Raw genomic sequence first — 27,528 nt, 5'->3', positions numbered from 1 at the left:
GTGTCCTAGGGAGCCATTGGATTTTCTGTAGACTAAGACATCCAGGAAGGGAAGTTGGTTGTTCACTTCTGTTTCCATGGTGAACTGTATTTTGGGGTGTAGGCTGTTGAGGTGTGTGAGGAAGTTGTCCAGTTTTTCTTTCCCATGTGGCCAGATTATGAAGGTGTCGTCCACATATCTGAGCCAGAGTTTGGGTTTGTGATCGGATTTTTCTAGAGCTTGGGTTTCAAAGTATTCCATATAGAGGTTGGCAATGACAGGTGAGAGGGGTGATCCCATGGGTGCTCCTTCTGTTTGTTTGTATTTCTGTCCATTATAGATGAAGTATGTGTTGGATAGGCAGTGGTTGGTCAGATCTAAGATGTGCTTGGGGGGGTTATATTTGTTTTGGATAACTGTCAAGGCTTCTTTGATTGGTACTTGGGTGAAGAGGGATATGACATCAAAGCTCACGAGTAGGTCACTGGGCTGTAAGTTTTGTTGCTTTATGATGTCTATGAACTGGAATGAGTTTTTTACGTATGAGGTGATGGATTCTGCATAGGGCTGTAGTTGTTTGGCGAGAAATTTGGCTAGGTTTTGTAGAGGTGAGCCTATGGAGCTGACTATGGGTCTAAGTGGGGTTCCTTCTTTGTGTATCTTGGGGAGACCATAAAGCTTAGGGCATCTGGATGATTTCTCTCTGGGTATGATTCTTTGCTGAATCTCTTCGCTGATGGGGGAGGCTTTTATTTTGGATTTGGTGGTTTTTTCCAGGTAGGTGGTGGGGTCTGTGTTTAGGGGTTTGTATATGGAGTCTTGGAGTAGGTTGGTTAATTTGGTTTGGTAGTCAGATGTGTTCATAACCACCGTGGCATTGCCCTTGTCTGCTGGTAGGATTATTATGCTGGTGTCTTCTTTCAGGTTAAGTAGTGCTGTCTGTTCCTCTTTGGGTAAGTTACTTTTGGGTGGCTTGCTGGTGCAGAGGATATTGGTGATTTCGAGTCTGATTCTGTTTGCATCGTCGGGGTTGATTTTGGTCAGGCTGGTTTCAACTCCACATATAATGGTTTCAGCGGGGATGCTTTTGGGAGCGACTGCAAAGTTGAATCCTTTGGAAAGGACATTGGTTTCGGCTTTGGTGAGGATCCTATCTGAGATGTTATGCACTGTTTGTTTCATGTGTGGCTGTGAGGGTGGAGGGGATTGTTTCTGGCGTTCTTGTAGTCTTCGGAGTTTGTTGGTGTGTGTGTCTGTCTTGAGGGTGGTCTGTGTTTCGGCTCTCCGGACGGCAAGTTGTTTGGATTTGTCCCAAAGTGCGGGGTGGATCTTGTTGCTGAGTTTGAGGTGAAGTGTGAGGAGATCTTTGTTGATTCGGTCTAGGAGGAATCTTTTTCTGTGGAGTTCATTTCTGATTAGGGCTAGTTCTGTTCTTTTCAGAATGCGTTTGGTGGCTGCAGAGTTGAAGTGGAATTTCAGTTGGAAGCCTGTGGGGATTAAATTTTGATCTCGGCAGTTGCGTAGGAATGCAAGGTCACATAAAATGGAAGCTCTTTGGACTTCGAGTTTTTCATAGGTCCTGGTCAGATGGTGGATTTCCTCCCCGTAGAGGTGGGATATTTGTTTTCTCAGGTTTTCGCGGGTGTTTGTATGTAGGTCTTTGGTTATTCGGGTCTTCTCCCACGTAAAATTGGAAGTGTCTTGGCGACGTTTCGACGAAGTCTCATTCGTCATCTTCAGGCTGGTGTTCTCGGCTTCGTGCTTCCAGGAGCAATGTGAGATCGCAGCTGTCTCTTCCTTTTAACTGCTAGTGGAGGTGTGAGCTGATTGGGTGGGAACTTGGCTGTGTTCTGATTGGGTGGAGGTGTGTTCTGATTGGTTAGGGGCTTGGCTGTGCTCTGATTGGCTGGGGTTGTGTTCTGTTTGGGTGGGGGCTTGGTTGTGCTCAGCTTAGTCTGAGTTGCAGGGGGATTTGAGCTGGTGAGCTGCGTTGTTGTTGTTTGGCTTCGTGTTTGTGGCCGTGCGAGCTCTTCATGGTGGGTGTCAGTCTGCTTCGTGTATGGGTTGGAGGGGTTTAAAGTGGCTAATGATGCAGCTGCGGTCTGGCTTCTGGTCCTTGGTCGTGGCTCATTATCAGTGTGGGTTTGAGTCTGCTTTCTGCGTGGATGTGTGGTGGTGACATCAGGTGTGGCACTCGTGAGTGTGGGTCTGGTGTCATTCGTCGTGTTAGGGACTCGTTTGTCAATAAGGGCGGGTTTCCAAATGGCTGATAGGCGGGAGGTATCGTCTCGTTTGTTCATGCTGTGTGGGCGTTTTTCTATCTCAATGGCTTCTCTGATTATTCTGTTGTTAAAGTGTTCAGTTTTGGCGATAGTTCTGGTCTTTTTAAAGTCAATATCATGTCCTGTGGCTTTAAGGTGTTGGACCAGGGAAGAAGTTGGTTCCTCTTTTCTGACTGAGTTCTTGTGTTCTTCTATGCGTGCACTTATTCGTCTGTTGGTTTGTCCGATGTATGTGGTGGGGCAGGCGGTGCATGGGATTTCATATACTCCTTGATTTTCTAACTCAATTTTGTCTTTGGGGTTCCTTAGGATGGTGGATATTTTTCGGTTTGTGCAGAATGCTGTCTTGATGTTATGTTTGTGGAGGATTTTGCTTATTCTGTCTGTGGTGCCTTTTATGTATGGGAGGAGGGCCTTGCCGTTTTCTTGTTCTCTGTCTTGGATTTTAGTGGGGGTTTCTTTTTGGATTAGGTTGGTGATCTTATTTCTTTGGAATCCATTGGATGTGAGTACGTTAGTGAGGGTGTGTAGTTCGGTTTTTAGGTGTTGTTCGTCAGCTAAGCGTTTTGTTCTGGAAATGAGTGTCTTGGCTACAGAGTTGATCTGGGCAGGGTGGTGGTGTGAGAGTGCGTGCAGATAGCGGTTTGTGTGTGTTTTCTTCTGGTATATAGTGTGTCCTAGGGAGCCATTGGATTTTCTGTAGACTAAGACATCCAGGAAGGGAAGTTGGTTGTTCACTTCTGTTTCCATGGTGAACTGTATTTTGGGGTGTAGGCTGTTGAGGTGTGTGAGGAAGTTGTCCAGTTTTTCTTTCCCATGTGGCCAGATTATGAAGGTGTCGTCCACATATCTGAGCCAGAGTTTGGGTTTGTGATCGGATTTTTCTAGAGCTTGGGTTTCAAAGTATTCCATATAGAGGTTGGCAATGACAGGTGAGAGGGGTGATCCCATGGGTGCTCCTTCTGTTTGTTTGTATTTCTGTCCATTATAGATGAAGTATGTGTTGGATAGGCAGTGGTTGGTCAGATCTAAGATGTGCTTGGGGGGGTTATATTTGTTTTGGATAACTGTCAAGGCTTCTTTGATTGGTACTTGGGTGAAGAGGGATATGACATCAAAGCTCACGAGTAGGTCACTGGGCTGTAAGTTTTGTTGCTTTATGATGTCTATGAACTGGAATGAGTTTTTTACGTATGAGGTGATGGATTCTGCATAGGGCTGTAGTTGTTTGGCGAGAAATTTGGCTAGGTTTTGTAGAGGTGAGCCTATGGAGCTGACTATGGGTCTAAGTGGGGTTCCTTCTTTGTGTATCTTGGGGAGACCATAAAGCTTAGGGCATCTGGATGATTTCTCTCTGGGTATGATTCTTTGCTGAATCTCTTCGCTGATGGGGGAGGCTTTTATTTTGGATTTGGTGGTTTTTTCCAGGTAGGTGGTGGGGTCTGTGTTTAGGGGTTTGTATATGGAGTCTTGGAGTAGGTTGGTTAATTTGGTTTGGTAGTCAGATGTGTTCATAACCACCGTGGCATTGCCCTTGTCTGCTGGTAGGATTATTATGCTGGTGTCTTCTTTCAGGTTAAGTAGTGCTGTCTGTTCCTCTTTGGGTAAGTTACTTTTGGGTGGCTTGCTGGTGCAGAGGATATTGGTGATTTCGAGTCTGATTCTGTTTGCATCGTCGGGGTTGATTTTGGTCAGGCTGGTTTCACACCTCCACCCAATCAGAACACAGCCAAGTTCCCACCCAATCAGCTCACACCTCCACTAGCAGTTAAAAGGAAGAGACAGCTGCGATCTCACATTGCTCCTGGAAGCACGAAGCCGAGAACACCAGCCTGAAGATGACGAATGAGACTTCGTCGAAACGTCGCCAAGACACTTCCAATTTTACGTGGGAGAAGACCCGAATAACCAAAGACCTACATACAAACACCCGCGAAAACCTGAGAAAACAAATATCCCACCTCTACGGGGAGGAAATCCACCATCTGACCAGGACCTATGAAAAACTCGAAGTCCAAAGAGCTTCCATTTTATGTGACCTTGCATTCCTACGCAACTGCCGAGATCAAAATTTAATCCCCACAGGCTTCCAACTGAAATTCCACTTCAACTCTGCAGCCACCAAACGCATTCTGAAAAGAACAGAACTAGCCCTAATCAGAAATGAACTCCACAGAAAAAGATTCCTCCTAGACCGAATCAACAAAGATCTCCTCACACTTCACCTCAAACTCAGCAACAAGATCCACCCCGCACTTTGGGACAAATCCAAACAACTTGCCGTCTGGAGAGCCGAAACACAGACCACCCTCAAGACAGACACACACACCAACAAACTCCGAAGACTACAAGAACGCCAGAAACAATCCCCTCCACCCTCACAGCCACACATGAAACAAACAGTGCATAACATCTCAGATAGGATCCTCACCAAAGCCGAAACCAATGTCCTTTCCAAAGGATTCAACTTTGCAGTCGCTCCCAAAAGCATCCCCACTGAAACCATTATATGTGGAGTTGAAACCAGCCTGACCAAAATCAACCCCGACGATGCAAACAGAATCAGACTCGAAATCACCAATATCCTCTGCACCAGCAAGCCACCCAAAAGTAACTTACCCAAAGAGGAACAGACAGCACTACTTAACCTGAAAGAAGACACCAGCATAATAATCCTACCAGCAGACAAGGGCAATGCCACGGTGGTTATGAACACATCTGACTACCAAACCAAATTAACCAACCTACTCCAAGACTCCATATACAAACCCCTAAACACAGACCCCACCACCTACCTGGAAAAAACCACCAAATCCAAAATAAAAGCCTCCCCCATCAGCGAAGAGATTCAGCAAAGAATCATACCCAGAGAGAAATCATCCAGATGCCCTAAGCTTTATGGTCTCCCCAAGATACACAAAGAAGGAACCCCACTTAGACCCATAGTCAGCTCCATAGGCTCACCTCTACAAAACCTAGCCAAATTTCTCGCCAAACAACTACAGCCCTATGCAGAATCCATCACCTCATACGTAAAAAACTCATTCCAGTTCATAGACATCATAAAGCAACAAAACTTACAGCCCAGTGACCTACTCGTGAGCTTTGATGTCATATCCCTCTTCACCCAAGTACCAATCAAAGAAGCCTTGACAGTTATCCAAAACAAATATAACCCCCCCAAGCACATCTTAGATCTGACCAACCACTGCCTATCCAACACATACTTCATCTATAATGGACAGAAATACAAACAAACAGAAGGAGCACCCATGGGATCACCCCTCTCACCTGTCATTGCCAACCTCTATATGGAATACTTTGAAACCCAAGCTCTAGAAAAATCCGATCACAAACCCAAACTCTGGCTCAGATATGTGGACGACACCTTCATAATCTGGCCACATGGGAAAGAAAAACTGGACAACTTCCTCACACACCTCAACAGCCTACACCCCAAAATACAGTTCACCATGGAAACAGAAGTGAACAACCAACTTCCCTTCCTGGATGTCTTAGTCTACAGAAAATCCAATGGCTCCCTAGGACACACTATATACCAGAAGAAAACACACACAAACCGCTATCTGCACGCACTCTCACACCACCACCCTGCCCAGATCAACTCTGTAGCCAAGACACTCATTTCCAGAACAAAACGCTTAGCTGACGAACAACACCTAAAAACCGAACTACACACCCTCACAACGTACTCACATCCAATGGATTCCAAAGAAATAAGATCACCAACCTAATCCAAAAAGAAACCCCCACTAAAATCCAAGACAGAGAACAAGAAAACGGCAAGGCCCTCCTCCCATACATAAAAGGCACCACAGACAGAATAAGCAAAATCCTCCACAAACATAACATCAAGACAGCATTCTGCACAAACCGAAAAATATCCACCATCCTAAGGAACCCCAAAGACAAAATTGAGTTAGAAAATCAAGGAGTATATGAAATCCCATGCACCGCCTGCCCCACCACATACATCGGACAAACCAACAGACGAATAAGTGCACGCATAGAAGAACACAAGAACTCAGTCAGAAAAGAGGAACCAACTTCTTCCCTGGTCCAACACCTTAAAGCCACAGGACATGATATTGACTTTAAAAAGACCAGAACTATCGCCAAAACTGAACACTTTAACAACAGAATAATCAGAGAAGCCATTGAGATAGAAAAACGCCCACACAGCATGAACAAACGAGACGATACCTCCCGCCTATCAGCCATTTGGAAACCCGCCCTTATTGACAAACGAGTCCCTAACACGACGAATGACACCAGACCCACACTCACGAGTGCCACACCTGATGTCACCACCACACATCCACGCAGAAAGCAGACTCAAACCCACACTGATAATGAGCCACGACCAAGGACCAGAAGCCAGACCGCAGCTGCATCATTAGCCACTTTAAACCCCTCCAACCCATACACGAAGCAGACTGACACCCACCATGAAGAGCTCGCACGGCCACAAACACGAAGCCAAACAACAACAACGCAGCTCACCAGCTCAAATCCCCCTGCAACTCAGACTAAGCTGAGCACAACCAAGCCCCCACCCAAACAGAACACAACCCCAGCCAATCAGAGCACAGCCAAGCCCCTAACCAATCAGAACACACCTCCACCCAATCAGAACACAGCCAAGTTCCCACCCAATCAGCTCACACCTCCACTAGCAGTTAAAAGGAAGAGACAGCTGCGATCTCACATTGCTCCTGGAAGCACGAAGCCGAGAACACCAGCCTGAAGATGACGAATGAGACTTCGTCGAAACGTCGCCAAGACACTTCCAATTTTACGTGGGAGAAGACCCGAATAACCAAAGACCTACATACAAACACCCGCGAAAACCTGAGAAAACAAATATCCCACCTCTACGGGGAGGAAATCCACCATCTGACCAGGACCTATGAAAAACTCGAAGTCCAAAGAGCTTCCATTTTATGTGACCTTGCATTCCTACGCAACTGCCGAGATCAAAATTTAATCCCCACAGGCTTCCAACTGAAATTCCACTTCAACTCTGCAGCCACCAAACGCATTCTGAAAAGAACAGAACTAGCCCTAATCAGAAATGAACTCCACAGAAAAAGATTCCTCCTAGACCGAATCAACAAAGATCTCCTCACACTTCACCTCAAACTCAGCAACAAGATCCACCCCGCACTTTGGGACAAATCCAAACAACTTGCCGTCCGGAGAGCCGAAACACAGACCACCCTCAAGACAGACACACACACCAACAAACTCCGAAGACTACAAGAACGCCAGAAACAATCCCCTCCACCCTCACAGCCACACATGAAACAAACAGTGCATAACATCTCAGATAGGATCCTCACCAAAGCCGAAACCAATGTCCTTTCCAAAGGATTCAACTTTGCAGTCGCTCCCAAAAGCATCCCCACTGAAACCATTATATGTGGAGTTGAAACCAGCCTGACCAAAATCAACCCCGACGATGCAAACAGAATCAGACTCGAAATCACCAATATCCTCTGCACCAGCAAGCCACCCAAAAGTAACTTACCCAAAGAGGAACAGACAGCACTACTTAACCTGAAAGAAGACACCAGCATAATAATCCTACCAGCAGACAAGGGCAATGCCACGGTGGTTATGAACACATCTGACTACCAAACCAAATTAACCAACCTACTCCAAGACTCCATATACAAACCCCTAAACACAGACCCCACCACCTACCTGGAAAAAACCACCAAATCCAAAATAAAAGCCTCCCCCATCAGCGAAGAGATTCAGCAAAGAATCATACCCAGAGAGAAATCATCCAGATGCCCTAAGCTTTATGGTCTCCCCAAGATACACAAAGAAGGAACCCCACTTAGACCCATAGTCAGCTCCATAGGCTCACCTCTACAAAACCTAGCCAAATTTCTCGCCAAACAACTACAGCCCTATGCAGAATCCATCACCTCATACGTAAAAAACTCATTCCAGTTCATAGACATCATAAAGCAACAAAACTTACAGCCCAGTGACCTACTCGTGAGCTTTGATGTCATATCCCTCTTCACCCAAGTACCAATCAAAGAAGCCTTGACAGTTATCCAAAACAAATATAACCCCCCCAAGCACATCTTAGATCTGACCAACCACTGCCTATCCAACACATACTTCATCTATAATGGACAGAAATACAAACAAACAGAAGGAGCACCCATGGGATCACCCCTCTCACCTGTCATTGCCAACCTCTATATGGAATACTTTGAAACCCAAGCTCTAGAAAAATCCGATCACAAACCCAAACTCTGGCTCAGATATGTGGACGACACCTTCATAATCTGGCCACATGGGAAAGAAAAACTGGACAACTTCCTCACACACCTCAACAGCCTACACCCCAAAATACAGTTCACCATGGAAACAGAAGTGAACAACCAACTTCCCTTCCTGGATGTCTTAGTCTACAGAAAATCCAATGGCTCCCTAGGACACACTATATACCAGAAGAAAACACACACAAACCGCTATCTGCACGCACTCTCACACCACCACCCTGCCCAGATCAACTCTGTAGCCAAGACACTCATTTCCAGAACAAAACGCTTAGCTGACGAACAACACCTAAAAACCGAACTACACACCCTCACTAACGTACTCACATCCAATGGATTCCAAAGAAATAAGATCACCAACCTAATCCAAAAAGAAACCCCCACTAAAATCCAAGACAGAGAACAAGAAAACGGCAAGGCCCTCCTCCCATACATAAAAGGCACCACAGACAGAATAAGCAAAATCCTCCACAAACATAACATCAAGACAGCATTCTGCACAAACCGAAAAATATCCACCATCCTAAGGAACCCCAAAGACAAAATTGAGTTAGAAAATCAAGTAGTATATGAAATCCCATGCACCGCCTGCCCCACCACATACATCGGACAAACCAACAGACGAATAAGTGCACGCATAGAAGAACACAAGAACTCAGTCAGAAAAGAGGAACCAACTTCTTCCCTGGTCCAACACCTTAAAGCCACAGGACATGATATTGACTTTAAAAAGACCAGAACTATCGCCAAAACTGAACACTTTAACAACAGAATAATCAGAGAAGCCATTGAGATAGAAAAACGCCCACACAGCATGAACAAACGAGACGATACCTCCCGCCTATCAGCCATTTGGAAACCCGCCCTTATTGACAAACGAGTCCCTAACACGACGAATGACACCAGACCCACACTCACGAGTGCCACACCTGATGTCACCACCACACATCCACGCAGAAAGCAGACTCAAACCCACACTGATAATGAGCCACGACCAAGGACCAGAAGCCAGACCGCAGCTGCATCATTAGCCACTTTAAACCCCTCCAACCCATACACGAAGCAGACTGACACCCACCATGAAGAGCTCGCACGGCCACAAACACGAAACCAAACAACAACAACGCAGCTCACCAGCTCAAATCCCCCTGCAACTCAGACTAAGCTGAGCACAACCAAGCCCCCACCCAAACAGAACACAACCCCAGCCAATCAGAGCACAGCCAAGCCCCTAACCAATCAGAACACACCTCCACCCAATCAGAACACAGCCAAGTTCCCACCCAATCAGCTCACACCTCCACTAGCAGTTAAAAGGAAGAGACAGCTGCGATCTCACATTGCTCCTGGAAGCACGAAGCCGAGAACACCAGCCTGAAGATGACGAATGAGACTTCGTCGAAACGTCGCCAAGACACTTCCAATTTTACGTGGGAGAAGACCCGAATAACCAAAGACCTACATATATATATATATATATATATATATATATATGTGAAGAATATATTAAATTGATGTTAATGAAGAACAAAAATAGATTATAGTAAAGGATATTATATATTTAAAGGTGTACAAATGTATAAAATAGGCCATAAATTTGAATTATGAAACTTGAAGTGTTACCGATAGTTGAAAGCTGTAAAAATGGAAATGTGCTTTTAAAATTTAAAAAGGTTGAATAAAGACTATTTTTAAAAAAACCACAATGGTTAGATTCACACAACATGCAATGATGAAAACTAACCATGTTACATCTTTGAAAGCAGCATCCTTGATACACTTCCAAGGAGCACATAACTGACAGCCATTCTCCGATTATCTTTTCTATGAATACCCCTTTGGAAATATACATAAATTATCATAGCCTCAAATACTATAAAGCTCTCTTAATCCATTTTAACTAACACCAGGTTAGGGCAATCATGGCCTTTCATATGAAGTGTCATCTGTACGCTGATGTTACTCAGCTGTACATCTCCACCCCAGACCACCCCAACGATGCCCTTGATGTGATGTCTCGCTGACTGGAGGCCGTGCGGATCTGGATGGGGAGGAACAGGCTCAGACACAACCCCTCCAAGACTGAGTGGCTGTGGCTTCCGGCGTCCCGATATAGTCAGCAGGTGCCATCGCTGACTATTGGGGGTGAATCTTTGCCCCCCATGGAGAGGGCTTGCAATCTGGGTGTCCTCCTGGACGCACAGCTGTCTTTAGAAGAGCATATGACAGCCGTGGCCAGGGGGGCCTTTTATCAGGTTCGCTTGATTCGCCAGTTGCAGCCCTTTCTGGACCGGGACGCCTTGCGCACGGTCACTCATGCCCTTGTCACCTCCCAGCTGGACTATTGTAATGCTCTCTACATGGGGCTCCCCTTGAAGAGCACTCGGAGGCTCCAGCTGGTCCAGAATGCAGCCGCGCGGGTGGTTATGGGCACAACTCGTTGTGCCCATGTGACACCCCTCCTGTGTGAGCTGCACTGGCTCCCAGTGGTCTTCCGGGTGCGATTCAAGGTGTTGGTCACCACCTTTAAAGCGCTCCATGGCACAGGACCTGGGTACCTTCGAGACCGACTTCTGCCACCAATAGCCTCCAACCGGCCAGTTCGCTCCCACAGAGAGGGTCTCCTTAGGGTGCCATTGGCCAAGTTATGTCAGATGGCGACACTCAGGGGGAAGGCCTTCTCTGTGGGAGCCCCAGCCCTGTGGAACGAACTGCCCCGGAAATACGTAAGATCTCCGACCTCCGGGTGTTTCGTTGTGCACTCAAGACCCTGTTTTTCCGCCAGACTGGTCTATCAACATAACAATTTTAAATTGGGTTTAAAATTTCTGGGGTTTTAAATTGAGCCGAATTCATTTAATAATTTAAACTATTTTAACTGATGTTGTCTTATGTTTTTAATAGACCGTGCACCGCCCTGAGTCCTTCGGGAGAAGGGCGGTATAGAAATAAAATTATTCTTATTCTTCATAGTAAAATGCTGCTTTTTTGTGTTTGCCCTGAAATGATGACCATCAATAGCCCATTTACTCTATACCAGGCTAAAAACTAGGATACCATGAATTCTAATCCTACCTTAGGTATGAAAACCAGCTGGGTGACTTTTTGAGCTAGTCACATTCAGCCCAACTCACCCCCGAGATTTGTTGTTGTGCGGAATTTAGGAGGAGTAAGGAGTAGGGCTTGTTTGCTGCATGAGTTATTTATGAAAAATAAAGATGAGATAAAGTGATTGCAAAAATGTAATACTATCAAATAAAACCCTATTAGCAAGAGGCCTTTCTCAGATTGAATAATATACTGTACTTTTTGTCTTTATTTCAGCATCTAATGGCATTTGTCTTTCTTGTAAGACTAATTTTAGGTTTCCTCTTTTAAAAGGCAATTGGTGAGAAGACAGAGGACTACATGAAGAAAAAAAAACTTTTTCCCCACCTGCAGATCTGGTTGACAAACTCCCATGTTCGTCTGCTGGCATAGTTGTACACGCAAGCATGTAGATAAGTACATATAAATTAAGCACAGACGCGGTGTAACCAGTGGTGAAATTCAATTTTTTTTACTACCGGTTCTGTGGGCATGGCTTGGTGGGCGTGGCAAAATCTCCATTCCCACCCCACTCTGGGGCCAGCCAGAGGTGGTATTTGCCAGTTCTCAGAACTACTCAAAATTTCTGCTACCGGTTTTCCAGAACCTATTGGATTTCACCCCTGGGTGTAACCAAAGAGTTTTTAATGATTGAATTACAAACGTGTTTCATGGTTACCTTCACAAAAGCAACAAGAAAAGTTAACTCTTTACTGACTGGCCAATATATAGTTTAGAGTTCATACAGTTGAACAAAAATGAATGTTTAGCCCACTGAAATACCTGCGGGTGTGATTTCTTGTACTTTTTCCCCCCCTGAGAATAACCTCACTGACCTCAACAGAACTTTCCCCGACAGATACACTCGGACTCTTCAAATTCGTTTTACATAGTTCACATTATATGGAAACTCTAGGAACTGTAATCCGGAGGCTTCGAGAGGAATCCAGTTAGCGGCGGATTCGGGAGGCAAATCGGAATAAAAGGGACGAGGGAAGCTGCAGGAGCAATCCATTTAGGTTTGACTCGCCGTGAGCTCACTGCAGTTTCTGCCCAATCCGTTCCCTCTTTTACGAAGCGAGGAAAGCTCCTTCTAGCCATCGGCGTTACCTGAGCCCAAAAGCCAAACCTTTGTCCCGCGCACACCCCTCCCCCGCAGCCGGTGGCTTGCGTCCGTTTGCGAGGACGCTACTTCTAAGGCACAACTTTTTTTTTTTTTGGCAAGTTCGGCTCCTCCCGCCCCTTTTAGGAAAATGCCCACATTTACTTTACTTCTCTTTTTACCCAGAGCAGCCCCCACCCCTCCGCGCGCCCTTTCCAGAAAAACTATGCAAATTGCCTACGACCAGGAAGTAAAGCCGGAGCGCACAGTAGCCTCTGCAAGGCGCCCGAAGTTCCTCTCTGCAGCGCAGCAGGACTGGCTGAGGCGAGAATGAGCCTCGCCGGTTCTTCTTGGTTAGGTTTTCACTTCCCCTGTTTTTAAGTTCCGAAAACTGGGCCACTGCGTTCTCAGAGAGGCTCCTTCTGGGCTGCGGGCTCGCTCTCCTTTTCCCCAGCCTCCGGGCTGAAGAAACGGTGGACTTAATTGGTGTGGAGTTCAACTCTCCAAGCTCAGGAAAGTAAGTCCCTCTTCTTTTCGACCACTTTTTAAGGGGCTTTTGACGGCCGCTTTCTCCCTTCCTGTCCTGGGAGATGGCTTGGTTTTACTGGAGTCTGTGGAACTTCCTTTGATCAGACCACGATCTTTCTACCCGTCCGCTTCGACTTGGGTTAGTTGGCTGTTGCTTTGTTCAGTGATAAATTGTCTTATCGGTGGAGAGTGGATCTTTGCTTCTGACGGATTTCCTTCTGACGGATGTGGGGCGCTGGGGGATAGGGGAAAGGGGGATTTTGCTCTCCGATGAAGTTGACAGTTGAAGGGGTGTCTCTGGGCCCATTGGCTCTCAAGAAACTAAGGAATCTATTGTAAATTCACTCAACGCTTGGTTTTGGTACCTTATGCATGCATTATCTCTCCATCTTTTTCCTTTTATTTAAGAATCTTTGCCCCTACAAGATATTGAAGATCTCTTGAAATTATCCCAAGTTAGGCAGACAATCTAGCCTACAGTAATTTAATTAACGTATGATGTTAGTATTTATATATAATGAAATTAGAGGAAGTGGGAAGATCAGCCTTCCCCGAACCAATTTTCTTCAGACTGTTAGGTGTTAGTTGGGTTAGACATTGTAGAAATGTGCCTCGAACCAGTAATAGATGATGCAATGAAGTCTGCACACGTAAAAAAAAAATGGGTTAGTTCAGAAAACCATTGACAAGGATATCAGGAGAGCACTGATTTAATTTGTAAGTATTTCTTAGCTAAGTTTATGTCTCACCTTTCTTTCAGAAGGACAAGGCAAGATGCCTAGTTTGCTGTCTTCTCATTTGATCATTGCAAAAATGCCACAAGGCTGGGAGAAGGTGACTTAAGTCTCTGAACTCTGCTTCAGGGCAAAATTAGGATTTGAATCTGGGGTCCAGTAGTCTAGACATTATTTTATACAATATTATTCTTTAGGGATGCTTCAGATGCACTTTCGTATAGACTTTTGTCTGGCATGGATAAGATAAAATTGTTACAGTAGTTTGTAGAAGTGAATAATAATAACATTAGCAAAAGGGTACAAATACATATTTTTAATGAAGCTCTGAAATCATTTACAACATAGTGCCATTTCCTGCTTTGTTAATTAAATTTTTAATGCTCTACAGTTTGAACTGTATGCTGAACAGTTCTTTAAAAAAAGAGGAAGTGTGATACTAAATGGGCAGTTTATACAGCTGACCCTTAGAGGAAGTTTTATCTGTATACCAGCTATGTTACAGTTGCATTAGCTGAAAGGAAGTCAGTACTATTATTACAATAGCTCCTCTATCCATCAGTTTATAGGGAAGTAAATTTATGCAGTTCAGATGTTTAATTTTGACAGACATTTTCTCTCTTGTTCAGAATATTTTGCAAGTGTTACTACATTTTCAGTCTTATTAAAAGTAGGTTGTTTTATGACATGATTGATTATTTTAAGAAATATAAACCATACCAGATATTAGCTATTTTCCCCACTTATGAATACTATTAGCTGTTTTCCTCAACTGGATAATACTAGTGAACATAATATGTTACTGTCTTGTGCAGTTTAATAATAATGGAGCTGCTTTTAGATATTAGCACTAACTAAACTAACTAAATCATTGCTACAAGATACAATGTTCTTTTTTCTTATTAATATTAATTATAGTGAGGGTTTTTTTTAAATCTAGAAGAGCAGTTGAAGTTAACTGTCTTTAATTCCTCAATCCTATCCTTATTTACCTGTTAGGATGTTCTAGATACTTAAGATTTACAAAAACTACAGTCTTAATATAGGGTATTCATCTTAACAATATACTTCTGTTTTGTTGCTCATTGATTTTCACTTATTTCACAATGTTGATATGGCTATCTGAATAGTTGTTTACTATTTAGCATTCTCGTCCATTGTTTTTATAGCCTTCTGATACAAGCAAAAGTTAATTATTACTCAAAATGGAATGTTAAACAATTACTTATAATACTGGACAAATAAACTTTTAATTGATTTTGTTCTTAAAAAGATTTTCTTTGTAATTTGAATCAGGGGGAAATTGTTTCCTGTTTAGGTCATTAAATTAAAAAAAAATCAAATTTGGAGTAGGGTTGATATTCTTGTGTGTGTATGTGGAAACATTTGAAGCTTCAACGAACAAAGACATAGTATATATTTTGTGTAGTTACAATCCATTTGTGTTCACTAGAAAGGCTTATAAGTAGACAGTAGTGGTCTTTAGAATAAATAATATTGTCTCACAAATTGCTTAATCAGTCATGATTCCAAATCACATTCTGTCTATTCTTAGTTTACTCCTTAGATAAGTGAATTACTATTTTCAAATTCAGAAATCATATTAATAAGTATATGTTTATACGGAATGTACTGAAGCAAAGTATCTTCCAGTTTTAAGAAAAAAATAGTTAGAAAAGATTACTGGTAAAAGGGCAAGTTGGAGTGTCCTTTCACACATTGCATATAGAGAAGTAAGGATGGTAAAAAGAGGCGATTGCATCTTGGTGGCTAGAATATTCCAGTCAGGCAAACTATGACTTTATAGTTCCTTTCTGACCCATCCACCCCCACATCTGATGCATGCAAATTTAGGCTTAAAGCAGCAGATAATTACTGCTATGTTGATTATTCCATATGTACAGTATGTTGGAATACAATGTTTTGTTCATTTGTTTTACTGATGAAAATTATATTTATTTATTAAATATATATGCCACGGGTCTCACCGCTAGAGTGACTCTATGTCTCTATCCAACTTTTTATGAAGTGTGACAAATTTTCTATGTGAAGAAAAGGAAAAATATCCACATGATTAACATTTGCAGATATGTTTTATTTGGTCAGGACAATGAAACCATTGGAAGATATGAACATAATGATTAATTATTAGATAATTAAGGATAGGCACAGATCGTATGAAAGAGCAGATGATTTCTTAATTTCAGCAAGATATATTATGTTAAAGAAAAAACCAAGCAGTATATGGACATGGAGTCACACTAGTAGTGGGAATGATGGCATGTACATTTAATAAATATAATTTTTATCAGTAAAAATGTTCAGACATCTGTCACTATTCAGGTCTCTCTCACTTGCCAGACCACCAATATTCATAGTCTGCTTTAGAGACAAGATTAATTAATAAAACTATTCTCTAGGTTTGTAATTCTCTCATGAAATCCCAGGATCCTCTAGAGTTCCATCTTAAAACCTTTAACTTTTTTCAAGACATTTTGTGAAAATGCCTATACTGGTCTATCAAACTTTCAAATGCGCAGAAACAACAAAAAAAGTTCATTGCCAGAGTTCACAGCAAGGCACTTTTTGCTATCTACCATCTTTTAGATACTTAAGATTGTGCCATTTCTTGTTAAGAGTTTGAAAGGCATCTATAATCATTAATTTAAAAATGTGAATGCTTTGAAATAAACATCATAAATGGTCTGTTACAATCTATGCTGTTAACAACCATACCAGAAGGACTGGGAGGAGGGGCATATTACAATTCACATCTGTATTTGTGACATCTGATGGGAATCAGGAGGCGGGCCTTTTCTTTAGTGGAATTTACTCAAAAACAAACAAACAAACAAAAACCACGAACATCATTTGTCCCAAAGTTACATTAGCCCCAGCCCTATTGGTCTTCTAGAATTCTCTCAAAACCTGTTTTTTTCCCTACCAAGCCTGGGGAGCCCATGAGGTGGTTGCGTTGTGTGTAGTATGTTGCTCCATTCTCCCACTGTCTTATTTATCGTGTATGTTGAATTGTTTTCAATGGTTATTTTTATTTGTTTATACTATTTGTTTTATGACCCACTGCACAAACTCATGTTTATGAGAAGGGTTTCTATGTAATTAAGATATTTGAGTTTCAATTAAAAATGAAGTTTTGCTTTAAAAAAAAGAAAGGTATCTAATTCAAAAAGCTGTACAGCTGCTATGTTATAGTGTGGATATTGTGACTGAAGAACTGTAAACCTACCCGGTTACTAAAGAAAGTGTGTGTGGATAATATTTTTCATAGTTAGTTCCTTTTCTTGAAGTTTCATTATTGCATGTTAACACCAGCAGGAAACCCAGTGTTTGAGATAAATTTATTTTAAGTATTTTGTCACTAAAAACATGTAGGCTTGCTAAGTATAGATCATAAAAATAATACATCTCTCTAATTTTCCTTAAATAAAGCCACACTTGTTTAGATTATTGTTTAATATTTTATTTTTTGTTCTTTGGGCATGTTGCAACATAGTCCCATTGTTCTCTAATATACCTCATTATAGTGATGAAGCAGGTATACATTCAAGTCACATAGAAAATTAGATTGTCCTGTTAAAAATTCCATTTTTTTCAATTGTGGCTCTGGAAATATCTTTCAGAAAGACTTTCCAGATCTAATCCCTTGGCTCTTTGAAAAGCACAAGTCTTTATAGTAGTCCTTGTTTAGCAAATGCCTTATTACGATTTGCAGCTAGTATGGTGAGGAATTTGTGATGAATTTTTGCATTTACAACTTTTGCGGGTCTGCAATGCAAAGGAAAACTGGAGTAAAATTATAAGACAAATACATTTTCACATAATGAGCACTTTGCTTAATGACCGAGTTGCCAGTCACAATTGTGGTCATGAAATGAGGACTACATTTATAGTTGCTGGTGTATGCTGCGTAAACTTTTACAATCTCTTCTTTAGGTCTGTTTTTCCTCTGAATGAACCAGTAATCATTGCAATTGCTTTGGGAAATGTAAACTTTGAAAGGAACTTGTAAGTAGAGTTAACAAATTAAATATTTGTATAAGTCATTTTATCTTTCAGTCTTGCCACTCTGGATTCTAACACATTACATCAATAATGTATATTTGCTTTGTATGTGAAAGTTATTTTGCAGTGGGAAACATCCTTTTATTTAATAGTATGCCTTACAAACTTTAAATTCAAAATTAAGGCATGTATCAGTTAAAATGAAAATATCAAACATATGGTTCTTACCACATAGATCATAAGTACCCATCCTTTTCTGCCATTCCACCAAATGTAAGAAGATGAACATGCTTCAGGTCCTTTTACTAACTTTGTCTTCTGGGGGAGATCCAGGAAATACGCCTGGAGCATCTGTCCTTTGGAATATCATAACTCTAGAGCAGAGTTTCCCAACAAGGATACTTCCCTTGGGAGTCCAGGAGAGGTGTGAAAGTTTTTTTTTTTTATGTCTATGTTAAAAGTAAAGTTACCTTATATCATTTTCATTGTTCATTTGTATTCATTTTGCTATTTGGATTATTAGGGAAAGTGTGTACATTAAGGAGGTCTAATGGCAAAAGGTTTAGGAATCCCTGCCCTAGAGAATAATATGGTCCTGACTCTGGTAGCATTTCATAAATCCTTGAAGACTTCAGCATGAGATCAGATGATTAGGTGAACTGTCAGTGTGATTCTGTGTTTTCTTAAGGTTTGAATTGGGTTTGTCATTAAGCACCATTATTATTAATTGTTGGTTTTGGTTTCACTTTTTACCCCATGTATCAACCTATAATGACAACTGCAAGGATAATTGCTATGTAAAATAAATAAATTATATAATAAATGTGCTGAAGTACCTTTTTGATTGCTTACTTTTAGTGCACATAATTTCTAGGTTTATATTCTCAATAGCATTCAGTTTTTTTTCCTCACAGACAAACCAAATGAAGCAACTAGCAAATGCAGCTAGGTGATGATCAAGTTCAGAAAACAGAATGTCTTTAAAAGTGCATGTGAATGTGCATGTAGCACGTATTAGGAATACTTTAAATTAAATTCATTTTCTCTTAAGATTATGCAAAAGGTAGCCAAATAAAGATAGAAAAAGACATAATTGGTTTAAGGTGTCTCCAGTTGCTTTGTGCATGGACATTTGTGTTCAGAATCCCATTTTGCTTTTTGAATCTGAATCTATAGCCTTACTATCAAATTTTCAAATAATAAATGTTGAACATTGTGTTCGGACACAATGGTTACATTATGGCTAAACATTATATGTAAACTAGATATACAATATATGTGTGTCTTCCTTCAGGCATGAAAACAATGAAATCCAGAGATCTTATACTAAAGTAAAAAAAAAAAAATCCAACAACCACAGATTAAGTAGACACTATACTTGTTGATGAAAAGAAAAATTATTGATTGGAAGCTCATATAGATCAGGATTCTTTCAACCATGTGCTTCTAATTTGTTAAGCTTTGGAATTGTGATTCACATAAAGAGTGTATCAGCATCTCTGGGGACATGAAAAAAGTAATTAACATGAACCAAGATGTGACAATGAAAACTCAACATCCCTATTATGAATGGTTGCATTGGGAAGGGTTATATCACAAACCACATTTTGTTATATTGTTATCATTGTTAGATACGGCATTGTAGATTCAGATGCTACATTAATGCAAAAATAAATACTATATTATGCCTTAGAATATTTCCAGGTGTCCCACATGTATTTTGCTAATCTGATATAAAACCAGTGAAATTTGTATTACAAGTCTATAACTTTGTATTTCTTAAAGTTGCATCCACTTTGTTAATCAGGGGATGTTGAAATGTTTGCTGTCCAAACTGATCACTCAATAGTTCTTGAGGCCCATCAGCAGAGATTCCATTGTATTTAAGAAACAATGCATACTAGAATTTACAAAACCCTCTTTTATAGAAAGCAGAGAAAAGCACTTGTTGGCAGTTTGTTTCCCCTTCCCATTTATTTATATGTGTTCCGAAAACATAAAACATTTTGAAAGCTAGTCAAGTGATCAGATAAGTTTTGAAAACTGATTGGATTGGATAAACAAGTTAAAGCAACTGATTGAATGAACTCCTCAGACACAAACCTTATGAAGAGAGAAGGGAGATGAAATCTCAATAGGTTCCAACAATGTCAAGATTATTTAGAATTCTAAGGAATACCAACTTTTATCAATGGGGATAGACACAGGGAAAACATGCAGATATATTAGACTAACATCAGAATAACCAATGGATTTTAATTCTTGAATTCTGGTGGTCCAATAAAAATAGTTGTATGAGAGATCTTTAATATATTTGGTTCTACCGTACATGGTATGAGAACCAGGCACTAGTTTAGAAACTAGGAGACTAGTCTTGCCGCAGGGACAAAGCCAGGCAGGTGACTTGGGTCAGTCACACTCTCCTAGCCTAAGAAGGAGGTAATATGCAACTTTAATACATTGCAATCAATCCAGAGTCCTTTAGTCATCCTAAATGTGATAATAGCAAAAAAATAAACTATATGAATTAAGAATTTGAGTTGTGTATCCAACAGCAAGGTAATTTTAAGCAACTTTTATTCAACATTCACTAAAGAATCCAATATACTGTACATGCAGATAGTTTTTTTTCTAATATTATCCTATAGAAGGTCCTCACTTAATGATGACCTTGACTGGCAACTGTTTGAAGTTATGGTGACATTGAAAAAATAGCTTTGTACTGTATTGATTCTCACACTTAAAACCAGTGCAGCATCCCTGTGGTCACATGTTCATAATTTGGGCAATTTGCATTTGGTGAGTTTTTACAACTGTCACAACATTCTGTGATCACATGCTCACCATTTACATGCTTCACAGATGAGTTCCAATAATCAGTCAATGGAGAAGCTGGCAATAAAATTGTGAGTTGCAATCACATGATCTCTCGCTCAATTACTGTGGATGATTTGCTTAATGCCCATGGCAAACATGAGGTTATGTGATGTTTCACCTAACCGCATTGCCAATCCCAATTGTGGTTGTGATCGTTAAGCACTAGGTGTAGTTTTAAGATCATAGGAAACATATTTCACACAATTTGAAACAACCCTTGTTGATTTGCCAGCTATTTAACTATGGCTTATTTATGCTGAACAAAAACAATTACAACATTAACCACAATCCAAACAGATTTTGTAATGAGCATTGGCCCAGTGCTTGAGAAAAGAGCTAGATGTTCAGGACTCTTATGAAAGAAGATTACTGATTTATAAACCACAATCCAATTTCAATCCAGATCTTTAAATATAACAAAATTAATTCTATATGGTGTAAATTCCATTTAAAAGTATATGACAATAAAAGTTCTCTAAATACTAATCAATCTTGGAATCAATTTTTTGTTTCTTTATCAAATGTATATAACTGCTCATACTAGTAATACGACCGTAGGTGACGTACAATAAAACAATCAATTAAATCTTAAACATTAAAACAATAAATTGTAATAAGGTCATGGGATAATACATCAAAACCTCACATACAATGCAACATCTTACATTATCTTTTATATTCTTAGTAGATTGATCAATATTAGCTATATTTAAGATAGTTATTCTTTTTCCCAATGTCATTGTCTTAGTGCAGGCCTGTCAAACTTGTGGCCCGCGGGCTGGATATGTCATGCAGAGGCCACGCCCACCCCAGCTCCCCAAAGGCAAAAAAAACTTTGCGATACATGACAATCCGGCCCGTGACGTGATCGAGTTTGACACCCATGTCTTAGTGTAATAAAAATGTTTTTGAATTATAAAGCTTACTGATTAGACAGTGAAGGTAATGTATAAAGAGACACGTTTAATTTTCTCCTCCCAAACTTTAACATTAGTTGATTGTAGCTTCTTTGTATGTTTATAATTTATGAAAATTATGATTCATCCAAGATAAAGACTGTAGCAGTACTTCATATCCAAGACATAATCAAGTCATCCTAATTTTAAAATCTTGCTTTTTCAGTTCCTTCTACTTAATAAAATCATCATCATTCAGAAATGATGCATTAAAATACCTGTTAAACAGTACAGTTAACAGTTTTCTCAAAGCTGCAAACTTTATAACTTCTATAAACATTTGTAAAAAGGCTCTGAAGGCATCTCTACCACATATTAAAGAAGTGCTATCAGGAAATTATCTAGTAAAAAATGTTTTCATATGCCAGATTCATGATATTCCTATTGAAGAGAACAGCAAGCCAATAGCTATTAAATGAATTGTAGATGTACACTCTTGCAGTATGGTCTAATAATTAAAATTCTTGATTACCAACAAGGAGAACCTCCAGGTTCTAGTTTTCCTTTTTATACAGAAGCTAGCCTGGTGTTCTTGAGCGGGTCACTTCCTTTCAGCCCTAATCGGCATTGCACTCTGCGGCAAACTGTCTGATAAATAAAACTCCTCATGTTATGCACTCAAAGCTTCAGATTAAGTATAGGCAACCACAGTGACAAGTTGAACCTGGAACCAACTATAGGTAGTCCTCAATTTACGACCACAATTCAGCCCAAAATTTCTGTTGTTAAGTGAGACATTTGTTAAGTGAGTTTTGCCCAATTTTACCACCTTTCTTGCCACAGTTGTTAAATGAATTATTGCAGTTCATAAGTTAATAACCCGGTTGTTAAATGAATCTGGCTTCCCCATTGACTTTGCTTGTCAGGAAGTTGCAAAAGATGATGACAGTACCTTGGAATATAGTAATGTTCATAAATATGAATCAGTTGCCAAGCATCTGAATTTTGATCACATGATCAAGGAGATGCTACAGAGCATCTGTAAAACAGTTGTAAGTCACTTTTTTCAGGGCTGTTCTAACTTTCAATGGTCACTAAATGAACTGTTGTAAGTTGAGGACTACTTTTATATGTCCTATGATCTAAATAAGGATCCAAAGTTTGATTCACACAACCGTCAACCTGGCTTTACCCTTTAACTTAGTATATACAGTTTTTGTTTTTGTTTTGTTTTTTTAATTTGATTTATATGCCGCCCTTCTCCGGAGACTCAGAGCGGCTTACAATGCGTTAAGCAATAGCCTTCATACTTTTGTATATTTATACAAAGTCAGCTTATTGCCCCCACAAACTGGGTCCTCATTTCACCTACCTTAGAAAGGATGGAAGGCTGAGTCAACCTTGAGCCTTGGAGAGATTCGAACCAGCAGTAAATTGCAGGCAGCTGTGTTAATAATAGGGTGCGTAGACCACTGTACTATCAAGGCAGTATAAGATGCAGTGGCTAAAGATATCATTCAAAACAATGGAGTCTAGACTTGCCTTAGGCATGAATCCTTCCACCTGAGTGACTTTGGACGGTCATTCTTTGTCACAGGAAAAAGACAATGGCAAACCACTTCCAAAAATGTTTCTATTAAAACCTGTCTGGATGGTCACCAGGAATCAAGATTAATTCAAAGGTAACAAACAAACCCTTAATATATAGGGGTTGAAAATAAATAGTTATTTGTTCTGAAGAATTGTTGGTTGGACCATAGAAATTCAGGAGAGCGGTACAGTGATCTCATGCAACATTTTTCATCAAAAACCTATTAAATATAATGCCAATACCATTTGCATGTTAAAGTTATTATTATATACATCAATTTGCCCTGCCCAAGCTTTCTAAAACAGCTTTTTAACTTTAGGAACAATGTCAGTGTGTTCTGAAAAATGAAGCAATTTCAGATGCCATCTTTATATATTTAGCTAACAATTCTCTTCACCTAACTGGGAATCCCAACCTTTTAAAATGTCATGTTACAAAGGAAATTACAAATTATTAAAATTTAAACAACCAAGAAAAAGGCATATGTCAGAACGCATATAACGCATCGTAAGCCGCCCTGAGTCTCCAGAGAAGGGCGGCATATAAATCAAATTTAAAAAAAAACCATCCGTACTATAGCTGAAACATTTCAAAGACCAAAGCATTCTCCCCCAAATAAGAGTGATTAAAGTAAAAAAAAAAAAAAAAAAAGCTATAAAATATTATTTTAAGTCATGCCACATATTCCAGTTGTCCTCTACACAAATTAACAATACTGATCAACCATTTACTAATGCTATGTAAATCAGTAGTTAGAGGAAGGAAAGCTTAATAAAAGGAATAATATTTAACAAAGGTCGATTTAAAAAACGAAACAAGACAAGAGACCGATAAGAGGAAGAGAATAATGAAGAGAAACAGTATACCAATATAGAAACAGCATTCATAATATTTTCCTATAATTCTTATGCAGCAGTAACAACCAAATAACGAACATATAGTAGTGCGGTTTTTAATAGTTTGCATTTACATAAAACAAAATCTTCCTCCTTCAATAGAAGCTTAATTAAATATCTTTTTTTCATTTCTGTATGATTACTTGGATCAGGAGGCTCTCCTCACAGTCACTCATGCCCTTGTCACCTCACGGTTAGATTATTGCAATGCGCTCTACATGGGGCTACCCTTGAAAAGTGTTTGGAGACTATAGTGGGTCCAGAACGCAGCCACATGAGCTGTCATGGGTGCACCTAGGTACACCCACATTACACCAATTCTCTGCGAGCTGCACTGGCTCCCTATTGGTCTCCGGTCACAATTCACGGTATTGGTTATTACCTTTAAAGCCCTATATGGGTCAAGGCCAGGTTATCTTCGAGACCACCTTCTACCGCATAGCTCCCAGCGACCGGTAAGATCCCACAGAGTTGGTCTCCTCCGGGTCCCGTCAGATAAACAGTGCCGTCTGGTGGGCCCGCGGGGGAGGGCCTTCTCCGTGGCTGCCCCAGCTCTCTGGAACCAGTTACCTCCTGAGATCCGGACCATCCCCACCCTATTGGCCTTCCGAAAAGCGGTGAAGACCTGGCTTTTCCGGCAGGCCTGGGGCTGTTGATCTCGCTGTTGTGATCTGGCGAGATCCGGCCATGAATTGTGTGAATGGGTTTTAATTGTTTTTAATGTTTTAATTTTTAATGTTTTTATATATGGTTTTTAAATGCATTGTAAGCCGCCTTGAGTCTTTGGAGAAAGGCGGCATACAAGTTGAACAAATAAATAAGTTGAACAAATAAATTATGAAATGATTTCTTAGTGCCATTTGATTACTTCAAACAAAAGTAGCCAGAATTCTAATGAAATATTTGAAGTGAAGCTATTAAGTTATAGGAACGAAAAATGGAGGAAGGCCTTGTAGTTCTGAAGTCATTTTGGCCAGAATTTACATAGAGTAAGAGGGTCATGACTCACTAATAATCTCACAAAGTTCAGCATTTGCATACAGTCTGGCATTTCCAGATAGAAGTGGAAGAGATAATTTATGGCATTGGTCATAAAAAGGTGAGCCATTCCTATTATATTATATCAGTCTATTACTAAGAAAGTGTTTTGTTTCATTTTTATAGCTCACTTAATTCTGCTGGAATTTCCGAGAAGGAAGTGTATTATAGCTGACAATTATTTATTTTGTAACTCTGTACATTGATCTTCTTTATGTCTAGAGTAGCTATGAACAAACATCAAATAAAAATATAGCATTTAATTTAATAATAATTAATACTTTTTTAAAGTTTAGCAAGCTGTTTCCCTAATGTCAAGAAAAAAAAGTTTGGATTATAGATTGTAGTTCTGGAAAATATTGTTTCCATAGATTTTAGGAAATCTTAGTGCGGAGTTCTGTGATCCAAAAATGTGACTTGATATAAGACAATTCAGATATGCTCTTCATTGAAGGGTCCTGGTGCTCTGAGCTTGGTTGTTTTGTTGCAGATGTTTCTTTACTCAAAGTAGGTAACATCATTAGTGCACTGATGTTTGGGTAATGGAATGTCTGCAATAAAACAACCAAGCTCAGAGGTCTATGGAGATTCTCAGTCATCCAAGGTCATGCTTGTCCCAAAGGTGCTTTTTTCAAGAGGCAATTGGACTTTATGGTTTTTCTTTGAAGACATTTTGCTTCTCATCCAAGAAGCTTCTTAAGAGCTGAAGAAGCTTCCTGAATGAGAAGCGAAACGTCATCAAAGAAAAACCAGAAAATCCAGTTACTTCTTGAAAAAAGCACCTTTGGGACAACCAAGCTTAGAGAATACCAACCACCCCTCATTTCAATTCTGACCTACAAACATTATTCTTTATCAATACTCTTTTTTCCCCCATCTGCTGTTTAGATATAGACTTCATGTTCTTTATATTTGAGGGCACATTGCATTGTTGCATTATAATAAAATTAGGCTATGCTGCTTAGTCAAAAAATACCATATTAAAGACATCTTGCAATTAATGCCTTTATAATACTTCCTGGATGTATCTGTGCAACACAAGGTTTTCATTTTCTTTGCCTGTTTATATACTGACTACTTTTACAGCTTATAACTACACAAATTTGTATCCATTAGTTCTGCTGAAAAGATATTTTGTTAGTTAGTCTCCAGTAAGTTTATGTCATAATGCTACCAAGATACTACTCTCCCTCACCCGTCACAGACAAAAAAATATATATATTCTTGCACAGTGATGGGTTTCCAGGCATGACTCAGATCCTCCTGACTGGTGAAATTGCTGCTTAAATTATATTCAAGGAACATTTCCTCTTTAAAGCAAGATTGTTTTATTCCTTGGAGCATCACCATCAAAAAGGTGATTATTGCTTAATGCTAAAAAAAAAAACTAATAACTACCCCTGATTATTTGTGATTATATCAATATGACTTCAATATCAGTGTATTTGGCAGAAAAGATAATTAACTGCTTTTCTTGTAACTCTGGATTTATGCCTCATTTATTTAGAAATAATAATAGTAATGATTACACTGGACACATTTATAAGTTATATATGCTGTTCTTATTTTTAAAACTGGATTTAAAAAATCAAGTTCTTGATTACAATTGTATGCAAATTTAATAAATACATTTAATGTTTATCTTTTGGATTCATAACTTTCCTACTGACATCTACTAATGCTGAATTTATTTTGGTTTAAGGCAACATTTTTAAGGAGAATAGAAGCTAACTTTATAAAGCAATCTACATGAAATAAGAGACATATTGACTTCCATCTTTATTTTTGTAGCCACTTCAGACCTAATTTTGGATATGGTAAACATCTGGAAGGGCACAATGTCGATTAGGACTTTTGAGCAGAATCTATGTAAATCGGTCAAGTATATCTCTAGTAAATCAGGGTTTTTAATCTCCCAGCCATTAGACCACACTTGGCCTCTAATTATTTTCTGTCGCTATGTTCATGCAGCAGAAGAGCAACATTTGGAATCAGTCAGGATGTAGATTTGTGCCAGGCTCCATGGATCTTCCCTAGGACTATGGAAAAAACGAAGCTCCTTGCCTAGATGGGACAGTAGCCCTTGTAGCTCAGGTTGGAACTGTCAGTTTGCTCTACATAGCTAAGACCAGCAGTACAGTAATGGTAAGGATAGCAATAGCACTTAGACTT

The 27,528-nt window shown here is 40.0% G+C and overlaps 1 protein-coding gene across 1 annotated transcript in view; it reads left to right on the top strand.

The window, feature by feature from the left end:
• Positions 1 to 13,252: 13,252 nt before the first annotated feature.
• Positions 13,253 to 27,528, top strand: part of LYN (LYN proto-oncogene, Src family tyrosine kinase) — a 39,078-nt gene continuing 24,802 nt past the window's right edge. The window contains exon 1 of the mRNA XM_070942278.1: positions 13,253 to 13,290. The gene's annotated coding sequence lies outside the window, so the exon portion shown is untranslated. The remainder of the gene's footprint in view (positions 13,291 to 27,528) is intronic.

The sequence above is a fragment of the Pituophis catenifer genome, unplaced genomic scaffold, assembly GCF_029215685.1.
Source record: "Pituophis catenifer annectens isolate HBS135680 unplaced genomic scaffold, rPitCat1.0.hap2 SCAF_3, whole genome shotgun sequence".
In the NCBI taxonomy this organism is placed as follows: Eukaryota; Metazoa; Chordata; class Lepidosauria; order Squamata; family Colubridae; genus Pituophis; species Pituophis catenifer.
The sequence above is the reverse complement of the archived record's forward strand: the minus strand, read 5'-3'. Positions and strand labels throughout refer to the sequence as shown.